The sequence below is a fragment of the Triticum aestivum genome, chromosome 3B (genome assembly GCF_018294505.1).
Source record: "Triticum aestivum cultivar Chinese Spring chromosome 3B, IWGSC CS RefSeq v2.1, whole genome shotgun sequence".
Lineage (NCBI taxonomy): Eukaryota > Viridiplantae > Streptophyta > Magnoliopsida > Poales > Poaceae > Triticum > Triticum aestivum.
This window is the reverse complement of record NC_057801.1, coordinates 781,282,807-781,302,246: the sequence shown is the minus strand read 5'-3', so window position 1 is coordinate 781,302,246 and position 19,440 is coordinate 781,282,807. Positions and strand designations below refer to the sequence as shown.

General features: G+C 48.0%; 1 pseudogene; it reads right to left on the bottom strand.

Moving 5' to 3' along the window:
- Positions 1-17,429: 17,429 nt before the first annotated feature.
- LOC123067895 (disease resistance protein RGA5-like) overlaps positions 17,430-19,440 on the bottom strand; it is a 3,280-nt pseudogene continuing 1,269 nt past the window's right edge.

Here is a 19,440-nt window from a genome sequence, read left to right as displayed (position 1 = left end):
CCACCTACATGGGCCCTTAGAGATCAAATCTGAAATTGTCATATGGGCTCTAGGCCCATCTCACATTTCAACAATCCCCCACCAGATCTCAGGGGCCCACTTTGTCCTTTGTTCCAAACACTGTTTTGATATACTAGTGTTTCAGTGAAGACCTGTTAAGGTTGAGCTTCACCTAGAGCAAGTAGCTACACTCCTTCACAACTGAACAATGGACTATGCCTTGAATTGTCAGTTTGGCATAAAGAAGTTTCACCACATGTCTTACTAGTACTGGGCGGCCGAAGGCTGACCCCTCGGGTGGAGCATATAAGTCACACTCCTGGCCTATTCATGAGCTTACTAGAGATCACCCCAATCTCATAGACTGTGACTAGCAGTCGGGCTCACATAGGTGTGTTCCTCCAAAGATCGCTCTGTAGGATAGCATCTTGCTTATACATATAAGCCTTGGAAAACATTAAGACAGTAGTCATCCTTCCATACAGTTTCCGAGAGTATTGCATCTCCAACGGAGTGGGTTAGTAAAGTTACTCTCCTCAGTTCACCACTGGCTTGTTTTCCAGGTCCTACTTCACGGGATCTCCGATCACATAGGTTGGGTTACCACCATGGCAACTCATGTGGGTCTCATACCCATCTCCCTAGATGCACTATCTATCACGACAAGTGATAGCCCTTTCGTAAAGGGATCTGCCAGATTCTTAGCCGTATGGACATAGTCCAGCGCTATCACTCCGGAGTTTCTTAATTTTCTGACAGCTTTTAATCTCATTCTTGTGTTTGTTGGACTTCATGTTGTCCTTTGAACTCTTCACCTTGGTGATGACAGTCTGATTGTCACAGTTCATAAGGATAGCTGGAACCGGTTTATCAACCAGTGGCAAGTCCATCAAAAGATCTCGAAGCCATCCTGCTTCAACACCAGAAGTGTCTAATGCTGTTAATTCTGCTTCCATTGTCGATCTCGTTAAGATCGTTTGCTTGCAAGACTTCCAGGAAACAGCGCCACCTCCAAGAGTAAACATATACCTAGTTGTGGCCTTCATCTCATCAGCATCAGAGATCCAATTCGCATCACTATACCCTTCAAGTACCGACGGGTCTCCGGTATAGTGAAGTCCATAGTTCATAGTACCTTTCAGATAGCGCATAACTCTTTCAACAGCATGCCAATGTACATCACCCGGTTTGGAAACAAACCGGCTCCGTTTGCTCACAGCAAACGCGATGTCAGGCCTCGTTGCGCTCGCTAGGTACATCAGTGAACCAATGATTTGAGAGTATCTCAATTGATCTTTAGCCATGCCTTTGGACTTTCGAATCAACACGCTAGGATCATATGGTGTTTGAGATGGTGTGCAGTCCGAATATCCAAAACGACTTAACACCTTCTCAACATAATGGGATTGCAGAAGTGTGATCCCACCCTCATTATCTCTCAGTAGCTTGATGTTCAAGATAACATCAGCCACACCAAGGTCCTTCATCTCAAAGTTCTGAGACAGAAACAATTTGACCTCCTCAATGACTTTGAGGTTTGTTCCGAATATCAGTATGTCATCAACATACAAGCACAGTATAACTCCTTCGCCCCACCATGGCGATAGTATACACATTTGTCAGCCTCATTAACAACGAAACCAACAGATGTCAGAGTTGTATTGAACTTATCATGCCATTGCTTAGGTGCTTGCTTTAGGCCATATAAAGATTTCAGCAACTTACACACCTTCCTTTCCTGACCATCTATCACAAAACCATCTGGCTGTTGCATGTAGATTTCCTCATTTAGCTCTCCATTCAGAAAAGCCGTCTTAACATCCATTTGATGGACGAGAAGACCATGTGAGGCCGCCAACGAGAGTAATACTCGAATAGTGGTCAGTCTAGCCACAGGTGAATAAGTATCGAAGAAATCTTCCTCTTCTTCCTGGTCATAGCCCTTGGCCACAAGCCTGGCCTTGTACTTTTCAATCTTACCATCGGGCCTAAGCTTTTTCTTGAACACCCACTTACATCCCAATGATTTGCAACCATAGGGACGCTCAGTGATCTCCCATGTCCCGTTAGCCATGATGGAATCCATCTCGCTACGAACCGCATCCTTCCAGTAGTCAGCTTCTGGAGAGGCATACGCTTCTGAGATAGAAGTGGGAGTATCATCCACGAGGTACACGAAGAAATCATCATCAAAGGTCTTTGCAGTCCTTTGTCTCTTGCCCCTACCAAGGGTTTCCTCGTCATCCTCCTCAGGATTTTCATCATGTGTTCGTTCATAATATTCCATAGGAATGGCAGGCTCAGGAGTCTCCTCAGATTCCTGTCTAGTAGTGCTTTGCATATCTCTCATAGGAAAAATATCCTCAAAGAATGTAGCATCCTTAGACTCTATGATTGTACCGACCTTCTGGTCAGGTAACTCAGATTTCACTACTAGAAATCTATAGCCAACGCTGTTCTTAGCGTAGCCCAAATTAACGCAGTCCACAGTCTTGGGTCCAAGCTTACGCTTTTTGGGGATTGGCACGTTGACTTTCGCCAAACAGCCCCAAGTACGCAAGTACGAGAGTGTTGTCCTTCCCTTTGCCCATCTCTCATAGGGAGTGATATCATTATCCTTTATCAGAACTTTATTCAGGACATGACATGCCGTCAATATAGCCTCCCCCCACCATGCCTTGGATAAACCCGACGTATCTAACATGGCGTTAACCAGATCAGTTAGAGTACGGTTTTTCCGCTCGGCAACCCCGTTTGACTGGGGTGAATAGGGAGGCGTCCTCTCATGAATAATGCCGTGTTCCGCACAGAAGGAATCAAACTCACTCGAGAAGTACTCTCCACCATGATCTGAACGGAATCGTTTAATTTTCTTTTCAAGTTGATTCTCAACTTCTGCCTTATAGATTTCAAAGTAGTGTAGAGCCTCATCTTTAGTATTTAACAGATATACATAGCAATATCTAGTGGAATCATTTATCAATGTCATGAAGTATTTCTTTCCACATTTAGTCAATACACCGTTCATCTCACAAAGATCAGAATGTATGAGTTCTAATGGAGCCAAGTGTCTCTCCTCCGCAGCTTTGTGAGGCTGGCGAGGTTGCTTAGCTTGCACACATGACAGGCACTTAGAACCTTTGGCTAAAGTGAAACTCGGGATTAAATCCAACTTAGCTAGCCGCGTCATAACACCGAAACTTATGTGACAAAGACATGAATGCCAAACCTCAGATTCATTAACACTCGAATGAACATGGTTCACGACTTTATTACAGAAATCTGCGAGGAAAAGGCGGAACATCCCTCCGCTCTCATAACCTTTTCCAACAAATAGTCCATACTTAGTAACAATTAATTTATTAGACTCGAATACCAACTTAAACCCTTCTCTACATAGAAGGGAGCCACTAACGAGGTTCTTCTTGATGGCGGGGACATGCTGCACGTTCTTCAGCTGCACGATCCTTCCCAAAGTAAACTTCAGATCGACCATGCCAACACCATGAACAGAAGCACTCGCGCCATTCCCCATCAATACGGACCCGTGGCCTGTGACCTGGTAAGAAGAGAACAATGAAATGTCAGCACACACATGAACACCTGCACCTGTATCCACCCACCAATCGGTAGGCTGAAACACTGAAAAACAGTAAATAAATTACCGTACCTAGATGCACCATTCTCATTGTTGCCCACAATCATGTTGACAGACTTGGAGTCCTGTCCTGACTTCTTAAACTTGTTTGGGCACCTGTTGGCCCAATGTTCAGTCGAACCACAAGTAAAGCAGCCCTCATCCTTCTTGTTCTTCTTGAAGGTCTTCTTACCCTTCTTCTTGAAGTCGGTATTCTGTTGGACACCGTTCTTTCCCTTGAACTTGTGGGAGTTGAGGTTCCTCTGGTTCACCATGTTGGCAACAGAAGTCCCTTCGGCCCCTTTTCCGTGCGAGTCCTTTGCCCTCGAATTCTGCTCGACACTCAGATGGCCAATGACATCCTCCATAGAGAATTCACGCCTCTGATGTTTCAGAGTGGTGGCAAAGTTCCTCCAGGAATTGGGGAGCTTAGCGATTATGTAGCCCGCGACAAACTTGCCCGGTAACTCGCACTTCAGAAGCTCAAGCTCCTTAACAATGCATATTATCTCATGAGCCTGCTCCAGTACAGGACGGTTCTCAACCATCTTGTAGTCGTGGAACTGCTCTATAATATACATCTCGCTCCCTGCATCGGCCGCCCGAACTTAGATTCGAGCGCCTCCCACAAGTCCTTGGCGACATGCACATGTAAATATGCGTCGACCAGTTTATCTCCGATCACACTAAGAACTGCTCCGAGAAACACAGTGGTTGCCTCCCTGAACGCCTTCTCCTGTTCAGGAGCAATCGCTCCCGTGGACACACCGGTGACCCAGAACACGTTCATAGCCGTGAGCCATAAAGTGGTCTTTGTCTGCCAATGCTTAAAATACGTACCGGTAAACTTATCCGGTTTCAGTGCTGCGACAAAGCCACTTGCCGAAAAATTCCTACACATAATAGGTTTTTGGATTGTTGAGTAAATAGGCAATTTCTCGATTAAATTAATCCACGAGTAAATCACTAGCATGGCATTGACTAAGTTGATGACGTACTGACTTTGATCTAAACAAGCACTTACTAAGCAAACAGTAGACAAATCTACACATACTGCTAGTACTGCTAATATGAAAATAATCAGGAGCGGGATAAACGAGTTATACCCTCCAGTAGGCCATGCAGAGGCCGCAGCTTTGGTGGCAGCAGCGGCGTCCTCGGCGGCCTTCTTGTCGGCTTCAGCTTTCTCGGCGGCGGCACGGTCGGGGTCGGTGGACATGGTGATGATGAAGGCGACGCGGACGTAGAGGAAGTAGACGATCGGAAGCGAGCAGTCGCGTAATCGCTGCCCAAAAACCTATTCGCCCCTCACCCCGTACAGGAACCAGAAGGGCGTGGTTTCGGAGACCTGCTCTCCCGTCGACCGCGTACGCGGCGGACGGGATGGAGTCACCGGCGGCAGCAGCAGCAGAGGAACGACGGTGGGCGTGCGCGTGAGCAGATGTGATCTGTTCGTGGCGGCTAGGGTTAGGGGACACCGCACACTTATATAGACGCACCCGCGTGGAGAGACGTGGGCTTGACCCACATCCGAGTCCGTGTCAGCCCACGATCCGACGTCTCGGATCGTGGCCCTGCTGTCAGAACCTCTCCCTTAGTGACTGGCAAAAATAAGCGCATAGGTGTGAGCTCGGCTCGGCTCATTCCCGCAACCCGCGGCGCGTCGTGACGAGGCGAGGCGAGGCGTGGCGAGGCGGGCGGCGGAGGAGGAGCGCGTGAGGGCCTCTTCTCTTCTCAAGCTCCAATAGCATGTAGAAGAGCCACCCTTATAAACCACTCCAACTTTCCTTCCACTAGCATGGTGGGACTAAACTTCCCACCACCTTGTCATGCCACCTACATGGGCCCTTAGAGATCAAATCTGAAATTGTCATATGGGCTCTAGGCCCATCTCACATTTCAACAATCCCCCACCAGATCTCAGGGGCCCACTTTGTCCTTTGTTCCAAACGCTGTTTTGATATACTAGTGTTTCAGTGAAGACCTGTTAAGGTTGAGCTTCACCTAGAGCAAGTAGCTACACTCCTTCACAACTGAACAATGGACTATGCCTTGAATTGTCAGTTTGGCGTAAAGAAGTTTCACCACATGTCTTACTAGTAATGGGCTGCCGAAGGCTGACCCCTCGGGTGGAGCATATAAGTCACACTCCTGGCCTATTCATGAGCTTACTAGAGATCACCCTAATCTCATAGACTGTGACTAGCAGTCGGGCTCACATAGGTGTGTTCCTCCAAAGATCGCTCTGTAGGATAGCATCTTGCTTATACATATAAGCCTTGGAAAACATTAAGACAGTAGTCACCCTTCCATACAGTTTCCGAGAGTATTGCATCTCCAACGGAGTGGGTTAGTAAAGTTACTCTCCTCAGTTCACCACTGGCTTGTTTCCCAGGTCCTACTTCACGGGATCTCCGATCACATAGGTTGGGTTACCACCATGGCAACTCATGTGGGTCTCATACCCATCTCCCTCGATGCACTATCTATCACGACACGTGATAGCCCTTTCGTAAAGGGATCTGCCAGATTCTTAGCCGTATGGACATAGTCCAGTGCTATCACTCCGGAGTTTCTTAATTTTCTGACAGCTTTTAATCTCATTCTTATGTGTTTGTTGGACTTCATGTTGTCCTTTGAACTCTTCACCTTGGTGATGACAGTCTGATTGTCACAGTTCATAAGGATAGCCGGAACCGGTTTATCAACCAGTGGCAAGTCCATCAAAAGATCTCGAAGCCATCCTGCTTCAACACCAGAAGTGTCTAATGTTGTTAATTCTGCTTCCATTGTCGATATCGTTAAGATCGTTTGCTTGCAAGACTTTCAGGAAACAGCGCCACCTCCAAGAGTAAACATATACCCAGTTGTGGCCTTCATCTCATCAGCATCAGAGATCCAATTCGCATCACTATACCCTTCAAGTACCGACGGGTCTCCGGTATAGTGAAGTCCATAGTTCATAGTACCTTTCAGATAGCGCATAACTCTTTCAACAGCATGCCAATGTACATCACCCGGTTTGGAAACAAACCGGCTCCGTTTGCTCACAGCAAACGCGATGTCAGGCCTCGTTGCGCTCGCTAGGTACATCAGTGAACCAATGATTTGAGAGTATCTCAATTGATCTTTAGCCATGCCTTTGGACTTTCGAATCAACACGCTAGGATCATATGGTGTTTGAGATGGTGTGCAGTCCGAATATCCAAAACGACTTAACACCTTCTCAACATAATGGGATTGCAGAAGTGTGATCCCACCCTCATTATCTCTCAGTAGCTTGATGTTCAAGATAACATCAGCCACACCAAGGTCCTTCATCTCAAAGTTCTGAGACAGAAACGATTTGACCTCCTCAATGACTTTGAGGTTTGTTCCGAATATCAGTATGTCATCAACATACAAGCACAGTATAACTCCTTCGCCCCCACCATGGCGATAGTATACACATTTGTCAGCCTCATTAACAACGAAACCAACAGATGTCAGAGTTGTATTGAACTTATCATGCCATTGCTTAGGTGCTTGCTTTAGGCCATATAAAGATTTCAGCAACTTACACACCTTCCTTTCCTGACCATCTATCACAAAGCCATCTGGCTGTTGCATGTAGATTTCCTCATTTGGCTCTCCATTCAGAAAAGCCGTCTTAACATCCATTTGATGGACGAGAAGACCATGTGAGGCCGCCAACGAGAGTAATACTCGAATGGTGGTCAGTCTACCACAGGTGAATAAGTATCGAAGAAATCTTCCTCTTCTTTCTGGTCATAGCCCTTGGCCACAAGCCTGGCCTTGTACTTTTCAATCGTACCATCGGGCCTAAGCTTTTTCTTGAACACCCACTTACATCCCAATGGTTTGCAACCATAGGGACGCTCAGTGATCTCCCATGTCCCGTTAGCCATGATGGAATCCATCTCGCTACGAACCGCATCCTTCCAGTAGTCAGCTTCTGGAGAGGCATACGCTTCTGAGATAGAAGTGGGAGTATCATCCACGAGGTACACGAAGAAATCATCACCAAAGGTCTTTGCAGTCCTTTGTCTCTTGCCCCTACCAAGGGTTTCCTCGTCATCCTCCTCAGGATTTTCATCATGTGTTCGTTCATAATATTCCATAGGAATGACAGGCTCAGGAGTCTCCTCAGATTCCTGTCTAGTAGTGCTTTGCATATCTCTCATAGGAAAACTATCCTCAAAGAATGTAACATCCTTAGACTCTATGATTGTACCGACCTTCTGGTCAGGTAACTCAGATTTCACTACTAGAAATCTATAGCAAACGTTGTTCTTAGCGTAGCCCAAATTAACGCAGTCCATAGTCTTGGGTCCAAGCTTACGCTTTTTGGGGATTGGCACGTTGACTTTCGCCAAACAGCCCCAAGTACGCAAGTACGAGAGTGTTGTCCTTCTCTTTGCCCATCTCTCATAGGGAGTGATATCATTATCCTTTATCGGAACTTTATTCAGGACATGACATGCCGTCAATATAGCCTCCCCCCACCATGCCTTGGATAAACCCGACGTATCTAACATGGTGTTAACCAGATCAGTTAGAGTACGGTTTTTCCGCTCGGCAACCCCGTTTGACTGGGGTGAATAGGGAGGCGTCCTCTCATGAATAATGCCGTGTTCCGCACAGAAGGAATCAAACTCACTCGAGAAGTACTCTCCACCACGATCTGAACGGAATCGTTTAATTTTCTTTTCAAGTTGATTCTCAACTTCTGCCTTATAGATTTTAAAGTAGTGTAGAGCCTCATCTTTAGTATTTAACAGATATACATAGCAATATCTAGTGGAATCATCTATCAATGTCATGAAGTATTTCTTTCCACCTTTAGTCAATACACCGTTCATCTCACAAAGATCAGAATGTATGAGTTCTAATGGTGCCAAGTGTCTCTCCTCCGCAGCCTTGTGAGGCTGGCGAGGTTGCTTAGCTTGCACACATGACAGGCACTTAGAACCTTTGGCTAAAGTGAAACTCGGGATTAAATCCAACTTAGTTAGCCGCGTCATAACACCGAAACTTATGTGACAAAGACGTGAATGCCAAACCTCAGATTCATTAACACTCGAATGAACATGGTTCACGACTTTATTATAGAAATCTACGAGGGAAAGGCAGAACATCCCTCCGCTCTCATAACCTTTTCCAACAAATAGTACATACTTAGTAACAACTAATTTATTAGACTCGAATACCAACTTAAACCCTTCTCTACATAGAAGGGAGCCACTAACGAGGTTCTTCTTGATGGCGGGGACATGTTGCACGTTCTTCAGCTGCACGATCCTTCCTGAACTAAACTTCAGATCGACCGTGCCAACACCATGAATAGAAGCACTCGCGCCATTCCCCATCAATACGGACCCGTGGCCTGTGACCTGGTAAGAAGAGAACAATGAAATGTCAGCACACACATGAACACCTGCACCTGTATCCACCCACCAATCGGTAGGCTGAAACACTGAAAAAACAGTAAATAAATTACCGTATCCAGATGCACCATTCTCATTGTTGCCCACAATCATGTTGACAGACTTGGAGTCCTGTCCTGACTTCTTAAACTTGTTTGGGCACCTGTTGGCCCAATGTTCAGTCGAACCACAAGTAAAGCAGCCCTCATCCTTCTTGTTCTTCTTGAAGGTCTTCTTACCCTTCTTCTTGAAGTCGGTATTCTGTTGGACACCGTTCTTTCCCTTGAACTTGTGGGAGTTGAGGTTCCTCTGGTTCACCATGTTGGCAACAGAGGTCCCTTCGGCCCCTTTTCCGTGCGAGTCCTTTGCCCTCGAATTCTGCTCGACACTCAGATGGCCAATGACATCCTCCACAGAGAATTCACGCCTCTGATGTTTCAGAGTGGTGGCAAAGTTCCTCCAGGAATTGGGGAGCTTAGCGATTATGCAGCCCGCGACAAACTTGCTCGGTAACTCGCACTTCAGAAGCTCAAGCTCCTTAACAATGCATATTATCTCATGAGCCTGCTCCAGTACAGGACGATTCTCAACCATCTTGTAGTCGTGGAACTGCTCTATAATATACATCTCGCTCCCTGCATCGGCGGCCCCAAACTTAGATTCGAGCGCCTCCCACAAGTCCTTGGCGACATGCATATGTAAATATGCGTTGACTAGTTTATCTCCGATCACGCTAAGAACTGCTCCGAGAAACACAGTGGTTGCCTCCCTGAACGCCTTCTCCTGTTCAGGAGCAATCGTTCCCGTGGACACACCGGTGACCCAGAACACGTTCATAGCCGTGAGCCATAAAGTGGTCTTTGTCTGCCAATGCTTAAAATACGTACCGGTAAACTTATCCGGTTTCAGTGCTGCGGCAAAGCCACTTGCCGAAAAATTCCTACACATAATAGGTTTTTGGATTGTTGAGTAAATAGGCAATTTCTCGATTAAATTAATCCATGAGTAAATCACTAGCATGGCATTGACTAAGTTGAAGACGTACTGACTTTGATCTAAACATGCATGTACTAAGCAAACAGTAGACAAATCTACACATACTGCTAGTACTGCTAATACGAAAATAATCAGGAGCGGGATAAATGAGTTATACCCTCCAGTAGGCCATGCAGAGGCCGCGGCTTTGGTGGCAGCAGCGGCGTCCTCGGCGGCCTTCTTGTCGGCTTCAGCTTTCTCGGCGGCGGCACGGTCGGGGTCGGTGGACATGGTGATGATGAAGGCGACGCGGACGTAGAGGAAGTAGACGATCGGAAGCGAGCAGTCGCGTAATCGCTGCCCAAAAACCTATTCGCCCCTCATCCCGTACAGGAACCAGAAGGGCGTGGTTTCGGAGACCTGCTCTCCCGTCGACCGTGTACGCGGCGGACGGGATGGAGTCACCGGCGGCAGCAGCAGCAGAGGAACGACGGTGGGCCTGCGCGTGAGTAGATGTGATCTGTTCATGGCGGCTAGGGTTAGGGGACACCGCACACTTATATAGACGCAGCCGCGTGGAGAGACGTGGGCTTGACCCACGTCCGAGTCCGTGTCAGCCCACGATCCGACGTCTCGGATCGTGGCCCTGCTGTCAGAACCTCTCCGTTAGTGACTGGCAAAAATAAGCGCATAGGTGTGAGCTCGGCTCGGCTCATTCCCGCAACCCGCGGCGAGGCGGGCGGAGGAGGAGGAGCGCGCGAGGGCCTCTTTTCTTCTCAAGCTCCAATAGCATGTAGAAGAGCCACCCTTATAAACCACTCCAACTTTCCTTCCACTAGCATGGTGGGACTAAACTTCCCACCACCTTGTCATGCCACCTACATGGGTCCTTAGAGATCAAATCTGAAATTGTCATATGGGCTCTAGGCTCATCTCACATTTCAACAGTTAGACCCTGGGGTTGTACTTGCTGCAAATGTTGTAGGAACTCAACGGTTGTACTTGCTGAAAAATTCAATTGATCAACATGGGAGTAGTGGTCTCATGATTTAAGACTAAGAGTAGATTTATTTATTCTGTTCTAATATGTTTAAGAGGGGGATGAGAAAGTTTCTGCTTAGGTTTGTGTTGCAAGTGAAAGCTTAGTTTAGTAGCAAGGTTATAACGTGCGTTGCACGTGCAAACTTACTAGTTGGTTGGAAAAGAAACGGCACTGGAGTTGGAGGCACGCACGATCTAGTCCATGTCGACGAAATTTATTAGCTCATGCTACCTGCAGTGTCGCATGTGAATAGCTCAGTTAAATGTTACAGAACAAGAGAACAGAGTTGAACCAACTGCAGAGAAGGTACACATATATTACTGCGGTATTGGATTGCTTGCTAATCTCTACCACATCATATGAGACCTTGTGTTTTCGGGAGATACGAGACCTTGTACGTGGCATGAAAAGGTAACTACTGATCCTATATGTACTTATGCAACGTAAAGTAACCAAGGCGAAAATCACATTGCAGGTCTGTTGGCACTTGAGAATTTAGATAGACATACAAATTTGGACTGTCGAGACGCATACATAAAAAACGCAGGGTTCATCCAAGTAGAGAAACACATATTAGTGGATTGGTCACTAATCTATCTTGTATCTTTTCAGCATAAATGAACAGGCTAACGCTGGATAGATTCATCGAGCTAGACTTTAGGGACCTGATCGATCGAGCTAGCTAGCTTAAGAAAGAATACTTTGGTACCTGTAAGACAATAAGTTTTGGGGAACCAGCACAACCCTCTAGGGGTGGCTTATCTCATTATATATAATGGTTGTGTTACAATATGTACCATATACGTACATAGGTACAGAAGCTATACATAGTCTAACACCCTCCCTCAATCTTAGCCACTTTCTAAAGAACTGAGAAGGGTAAGATTGCGCCTACAAGCCTCAAACTGTGGCAGCGGTAAAGGCTTAGTGAAGATGTCTGCAAGTTGATCCTTAGATGAGATAAACTTGATCTGGAGTTGCTTCCGTGATACACGTTCCCGTACAAAGTGATAGTCAACTTCAATGTGTTTCATTCGGGCATGAAATACTGGATTTGCAGAAAGGTATGTAGCACCGATGTTATCATACCAAAGAATAGGAGGCTGTGATTGAGACAAACCCAACTCCTGAAGCAAAGACTGCACCCAAATAATCTCTGCAGTAGCATTAGCCACAGCCTTGTACCTAGCTTCAGTACTGCTACGTGACACAGTAGCCTGTTTCCGAGCACTCCAGGCGATCAAATTAGAGCCAAAGAATACTGCATAACCCCCCGTGGATCGCCTGTCATCTGGGCTACCAGCCCAATCTGCATCAGAGAAGGCCGAAAGGACCCGAGAGGAAGTCGGCCGAATATGCATACCAAATGTCAGGGTGAACTGAACATAACGAAGAATGCGTTTAACAGCAGCCCAATGAGTATCTCTGGGAGCCTGAAGATACTGACAAACCCTGTTAACAGCATAAGAGATATCTGGTCTCGTGATCGTCAAGTACTGAAGTCCACCAACAACGCTCCTGTACTCTGTGGCATCCGCAGGAGACAAAAGCTCACCATCAACAGCTGTTATCTTGTCGGTAGACGACATGGGTGTGGTGGTCGGTTTGCACTTCAGCATGCCAGCTCTCTGTAACAACTCCAAGGAGTACTTCTTCTGCGTAAGGACAAGACCAGTAGCACGAGAAGTGACCTCAACTCCAAGAAAGTAGTGAAGCTTCCCAAGATCTTTGACCGCAAAATCAGCACCAAGAGAGCAGACAAGAGCATCAGCAGCATACTGAGAAGAGCTGACAAGGATAATATCATCGACATATACCAAAAGATACATAGTGACTTCTGGCTTCTGTAGAAGAAATAACGAAGTGTCAGCAGTAGACGGCACAAACCCATGAACACGAAGGGCAGAGGCAAGGCGGGCATGCCAGGCATGAGGAGCTTGCTTCAAACCATATAGTGCTTTGGAAAGACGACAGATATAGTCAGGACGATCAGGATCAGAGAAACCAGGCGGCTGTTTCATATAAACCTCTTCCTCCAAAAATCCATGTAGAAAAGCATTCTGCACATCAAGTTGACGAAATGACCAACCACGAGAAACAACAATGGAGAGAAGAAGCCGAATAGTGGTAGGCTTGACGACAGGACTGAAGGTATCCTCATAGTCAAGACCATGACGCTGCCGAAAACCGCGAGCAACAAGTCGCGCTTTGTAACGCTCAATAGATCCATCCGAATGCTTCTTCACTTTGAATACCCATTTTGAGTCAATAACATTTACCCGTGGTGGTGGAGGAACGAGAGTCCATGTCTTGTTACGAAGAAGAGCATGAAACTCCTGCTCCATAGCCTCTCGCCAATGTGGAATGCGCAGGGCAGCCTGATATGAGCGAGGCTCAGAAGATGGATCCGCAACAGCAGCAGCCAAACAAGCAGCCAACCAAGCAACCGTACCATCCTTACGTTCCTTAGGTTTGAAAATGCCACTGCGACTGCGTGTATGTGGTCGGGACACAGGAACCACCGAGGTCGACGGAGCAGCCTACAACGGGCTGGAGGACGGCGACGTTGACGAGTCAGCCGGTGACGAGGAGCCTGTCACGGTAGCCTCGGACTCGGTTGGTGAAGAAGGCCGACCCACCGGCGAAACCGGCAGAGCAGACGAAGCAGCTGGCGACTCCGGCATCACAGACCGGGCCGATGGCGAGCTCGGCATAGTGGGCCGTGGCGCGGCCGGTGTCGCGGGCCGATCCGCTGATGAAGGCGACGTGAGGACCCGAGCCGCGGGCGAAGACGGCGTGACGGGCCGAGCCGCAGGCGAAGACGGCGTGACGGGCCGAGCCGCGGGTGACTCGGCGGCCGCTGGCGAAACGGACCGAGCAGTGGAGATGCTCGGCGCGACGGGCTCGTCGGGTGACCATGCATGGGCACGCGAATCGATGCCATGCAACATAGGGCGATCGACGTGCCCACCAGAAGACGACGATGATGATGGTGAATCCTCCAACAACTCCAAACGAGCTCCACGTTCGGTTCCTGCACCATGGTTAGGTAAGAGCAAAGGAGAGTATGCAACATCATCAAATTGGTCAGAAGCAACAGAGGATGAATGCAGGGATGGTGGTTCGACAGTGGACACAGGAAGGTTGGCAAAGGGAAAAACATGCTCATCAAACACGACGTCCCGAGATATATAGACACGATTAGTGGGAACATGAAGACATTTGTAACCTTTATGAAGAGAGCTATAGCCAAGAAAAACACACTTCTTAGAACGAAACTCAAGCTTGCGCTTGTTATATGGACGAAGATGCGGCCAGCAAGCACACCCAAATACCTTGAGAAAGGTATAATCAGGTTGTTCATTAAGGAGAACCTCAATGGGAGTCTTCATGTTTAAAACACGAGTAGGAGTACGGTTGATGAGAAAGCATGCAGTGGTGAAAGCATCACTCCAAAACTGAAACGGAACAGATGCATGGGCCAAAAGAGTAAGACCAGCTTCAACAATATGACGATGCTTACGTTCGACTGAACCATTCTGCTGATGTGTATGTGGACATGCTAAACGATGAGCTATCCCAAGCGACTGAAAGAAAGAGTTGAGGTTGCGATACTCGCCCCCCCAGTCTGACTGGACATGAACAATTTTGTGCTTGAGAAGACGTTCAACATGTTTTTGAAACTGAACAAAAATATCAAACACATCAGATTTGCGTTTAATAAGGTAAAGCCAGGTAAAGCGACTATAAGCATCAACGAAACTGATATAGTAATTATGACCACTGACAGAAGTCTGAGCAGGACCCCATACATCTGAAAACACAAGTTCTAAAGGATGTTTCACCTCACGACTGGACTCCGAAAAAGGAAGTTGATGACTCTTCCCCTGCTGACAAGCATCACACACTGCTACATCTTTATGACTAGACAAACTAGGAAGCTCATGACGACGCAAAATATGACGGACAATAGGTGTGGCCGGGTGACTAAGACGAGCATGCCACTGTGACGGAGAGACCCGAACTCCACTGAAAACACGAGCGACACCAGGATGCTCCAGACGGTAGAGGCCCTGGCACAACCGCCCACTAAGAAGAATGTCCCTCGTGCCCCGATCCTTAATAAAAAGATCAAAAGGGTGAAATTCACAAAGCACATTATTATCACGTGTGAGTTTAGGAACTGAAAGAAGATTACGGGTCACAGATGGAACTCGAAGAACATTGCGAAGCTGAAGACTCCTATTGGCATGTCTAGTGAGAAGAGATGCTTGACCAATATGAGAGATGTGCATACCTGCTTCATTGGCGGTGTGGATCTTGTCGGAGCCATGATAGGGTTCACGAGTGTGAAGCTTCCCCATCTCGCTGGTTAGATGCTCTGTCGCCCCAGAGTCCATGTACCCGTGTGGATCGATGGAGTAGGACTGAGTGTGTCCCTGTTGCTTCTGCGGCGCGGGACGATCAGCCATGGCGACCTGACGGGCATTGTTGCGTGTATCTTTGCCGTCATTGCCAAGACCAAGGAAGCTTCGCTGGAAGCGCTTATGACACTTGGAGGCCCAGTGCCCATCGCGGCCACAAAGCTGACACACACGTGGACCGCCAGCCCCCGGTAAGGTCGCAGTAGGTGGGAGGGCCGAGGCGGGCGACGGTGGCAGCCCCAAGGGAGACCGGGGTGATGAAGAAGAGCGGCCACCCTTGGTGGCGGCGTTGGCCGAGAGGGAGCCAGTGCCCCTGGTGCGGCGAGTCTCGACCCGTTGCTCAGTGAGAAGGAGCCGAGAGAAAACCTCGTGTGCCAGCATGGGCGTCGAGTTGCCCCGCTCGTTGATGATCTCGACTAAGGCATCATACTCCTCATCAAGACCATTGACAATAAACGAGTTGAACTCGGAGTCGGTGAGGGGCTGTCCAATGGAGGCCAATGTGTCGGCGAGGCCCTTGACCTTGTTGTAGAACTCAGTGGCAGTGGAGTCAAGCTTCTGACACTCTCCAAGCTGACGACGGAGTGCAGAGACACGAGCCTGGGACTGCGCTGCAAAGGTGCGCTCAAGGATGGTCCAGGCCTCATGAGACGTCTTCGCGAAGACAACAAGGCCGACAACTGCCGGCGAGAGCGACCCCTGGATGGAGGAGAGGTTCGCCTGGTCCTGCCCCGTCCAGACGCGATGGGCCGGATTGTAGACCGGACCGTGCACGCTGTCTACCAGCGCGGGTGGGCAGGGAAGCGATCCGTCGACGTAGCCTAGCAGGTAGTGACTCCCCAAGAGCGGGAGAACCTGCGCACGCCAGAAGATGTAGTTGTCGGCGGAGAGCTTGATGGTGATGAGATGACCGAAGTGAAATGGCGGCGACGAAGACAATCCCATCAAGGAGGCTGCCTGGGGTGCAAACACCATGGAGGCAGCCGGAGGCACCGAAGCCAATGCGGGAGGAGGCGGGACCGCAGCCAGGGCGGGCGCCGCAAAGCTCACGGCCGGTGCGGACGCCGCAAGGCCCGCGGCCGGGGCGGACGCCGCCAACCCCGCCAGCGGGGCAGTGTGATCCGCTTGCGGCAGGAGCGGCGGGACGACGCCTGCGGAGTCCGCAGCGGACGGCGGCGCCGCGGTGTGGACCACGAGGTCACGCCCAAGCGAGGGCGCCGGCGGCGTGGAGAAGACGGAGCCGATGCTCCTTGTCCCGATCGGAGCCGGAACAGAGACGGCATCGAGCGGGAGGTTGGGCAGAGCCGCAAGAGAGGCCGGGAGGAAGCCCGCAGCAGTGGAACCGGTGGTGGCGGCGCTCGACATGGCGGCGGCGCGATCGGTGGCGCGGCGGCGGCGGTGAAGGCGGCGGCGGCTGCGGCGGTGCTGCGGGTATTAGGGTTTAGAAGCGGAAGCGATCGTAACCTAGCGTGATACCATGTAAGACAATAAGTTTTGGGGAACCAGCACAACCCTCTAGGGGTGGCTTATCTCATTATATATAATGGTTGTGTTACAATATGTACCATATACGTACATAGGTACAGAAGCTATACATAGTCTGACAGTACCTGTAATCAAATCAATGGAGTTAGTATAGTACCTGGGTGCAAGATTCGATGAATCGACCTAAGCACTCCGGCTGCCTGAAACTGAAAAACGGAAGAGGAGAGGAATAAAACACTTGGTGTGGAAAATCGTGGAGGGCGTGAGGTACTAATCGTGGAAACAAGGTACTAATCTAGCGAACCTCAGTCGTATGCCTCGCTTCGTCCGCCTGAAACAAAGAAAGAGCAATGAACATCATATATCAAGGACAATGTACAGATGATGTGAATACATGCTTGTGCGTCTAGTGTATGTATGTACCTTTCCCATTGCATGGGTCACCAGATGTAAAGGGCGGGACGGTTGTGGTGGTCCTCCGTTGCGGCCCTCAGCGCAGCCTCCGCTTCATTCACTTCCGCATCGCTAGCTTCCTCCTTGATAAAGTCAACCCCGACTCCCTGGAGGGAAGGGAGGTGCCGCATACCCAAATCAATATTTTCACGGGAGATCCACTTGGCTGGGAAGGTGAAACTAAGATGTTTAAGCCTTGGCGCTGCTCCTTGTGGAAACATAGATGGCACGGCACCAATACCATAGAAGCGGCACTCTGTCGCACATGGGAATAATGCACCAGAGGAAAGAACGGGTGCTTCCACCTCATGCACCTCTTCGAACATAGAATGATACCGTATCTCAAGATAAACAAGAGCAGGCAGAGTCCCAAGAAGTTGGATGACCTCCGATCACACTTCAAACACCTTTATCTCCAGGTAGGAGAGGAGAGGAAGCGATGAAGGATTAATCCATGACGGCAATGTCTTGAACCAACTTACATTTGACCGGAAAGCCAATCTACGGAGTTGTGGAGGAGGCACCCAATCTTCGCTCGGGCAATTGATGAGTCCATGAATGACATATACATCTAGACTTTCCAGTTTGTATATATTATTAATGGATTCCTCCAAAGCTTTAACCAGGCTCTCATCAAAATCATCGCAGTCAAGCTTGAGCACCCTGAGCTTGGTTAGATGGCCCAGTTCTTTCACAAAATCAAGGTCCACGTCAGATAACCCCAGCTCATCTAGCACTTCTAGGGAAGTCAGGTTGCCTATCCCAGATGGCAGCTTCATATTGTAATCAACATACAGACACATTAGACGTCTTAGTTGAACAACACTTGATGGCAGTGCTTCTATCTCAGTACCTCTTATGTCCAAGGTAAGCAAAAACTGTAGCTTCCCTATATCCATGGGAAGGTCCTTAACATGAGTAGCTTTTAGCCCCAAGTACCTCAAGTGTAACAGATTCCCCACATACCCAACATCCGAGACATTTTTACAGCCTTCTAAATCCAACACACATAGAACTTGAAAACTTGAAATATCCAACACTTTCCCAACAACATCACTTGTGAAAATAGTAACAGACCTCATATGCTCCATCCTAGTGGTCTCCGCATCTATCTTGCTACTTTGGATGGACAATCTGCGAACCTTGATCTCTGAGTTCGGCATTTTTCTTCCGGTATCATCTAATATTGTGACAAAGTTCTCTTCACTTGACAATGAGCATATGAGGTCAAGTACCATGTCATGTACATGACAAGCCTTTACCTTTTCATCATTATCAATGCCTATGGGCTGGATCATACTTCTATTTACTAGCTCATTGAAGTAGTTGTCACCGACCTCATATAAGTTAGTTCCTTGTTTTTCACTATAAACAAAGCCTTCCGATATCCATCTCCAAATTAGTCTACCTCTCGCAATCTCATAATCTTCTGGGAAGATGCTAAGATATAATAGACAAGGTTTCAAATATGAAGGTAGATCATAGTAGCTGAATAGTAATATCTTTTTCATCTGCTCCAAACTACGATCTTCTGTGAGTCCATGACCAATGGAACTGAGCAAAGCATACCATTCATCCTTTGCTTTTATATGACCCTTATTAGCTAGAAGACTTGCTATAGTAATAATAGCTAATGGTATACCACCACATTTCTTCAAAAATTTCTTTGGATACTTCCAATAATTCTTGAGGGCAGCCTTCTTCTTGTGAAAATACTCTTTTATAGAAGAGCGTTCTTGATACATCATCAGAAAGGGGTTCCATTCGGTAAATATCACCCTCAGAAGAGCAACATGCTTTAGAGACACTAACATTGCGGGTTGTCGTGATTAGTCGGCTTCCGGGGCTCTTCTTGGAGAAAGCACACTTAATTAATTCCCATGCTTTTTCATTCCATATATCATCGATTATGATGAGGTACCTTTATGAATGCATATAATAATTAGTTAACAAATCAATATAATGAGGATAATAAAATAATATATTATTATATTAGTT